At 35.1% G+C, this 535-nt stretch overlaps 1 non-coding gene across 1 annotated transcript; it reads left to right on the plus strand.

The window, feature by feature from the left end:
* Window positions 1-229: 229 nt before the first annotated feature.
* Trnas-aga lies at window positions 230-302 on the plus strand. Its single transcript has one exon. It is a non-coding gene; the product is annotated as a tRNA-Ser (tRNA).
* The last annotated feature ends 233 nt before the right edge of the window (window positions 303-535 follow it).

Genomic DNA, 535 nt, shown 5'->3' on the forward strand with positions numbered 1-535 from the left:
GTATCTTGTCAAACTTTTTCTGATCACTTTTTTTATAGATATAAAATTCTGAAGGAAAAAAAAAAAACAAGATGGAGGAATGAATGAACTTCTGAATTAGTTTACAACTGATTTATTCTAACAAGGAATTGAGCAGTTATTACTTCAAGTGAAAACTGCAACAATTATATAACACTTGCAGTACCCGCTGCTACTAGGGTATCGAATTCATCACTAGTCACCAAGCGCAAGCTCGGTGGTCTAGTGGTTACGACGTCAGGCTAGATACCTGAAGGTCGTGGGTTCGATTCCCACCCGAATCACTTGCGAATTTTTTTCGCTAGTATTTGGGGACGTACTGAGTATTCAGTACGATTACACGTCAGGTAGGGCAAAACATCTCTCCCATAATTATATATTTATTCCTAATATTATGTTATCTATATAATAATAACACCATTATTTATATTCAGTTTCTATACAGGTTGCATTTCATCACCATGTCTAAATTGTTTACTATGCATGAACTACAAGTGATTGTCCAAACAAACCAGTT

Source organism: Anneissia japonica, unplaced genomic scaffold (assembly GCF_011630105.1).
Source record: "Anneissia japonica isolate Jap-2015-1 unplaced genomic scaffold, ASM1163010v1 scaffold82010_len535_cov177, whole genome shotgun sequence".
In the NCBI taxonomy this organism is placed as follows: Eukaryota; Metazoa; Echinodermata; class Crinoidea; order Comatulida; family Comatulidae; genus Anneissia; species Anneissia japonica.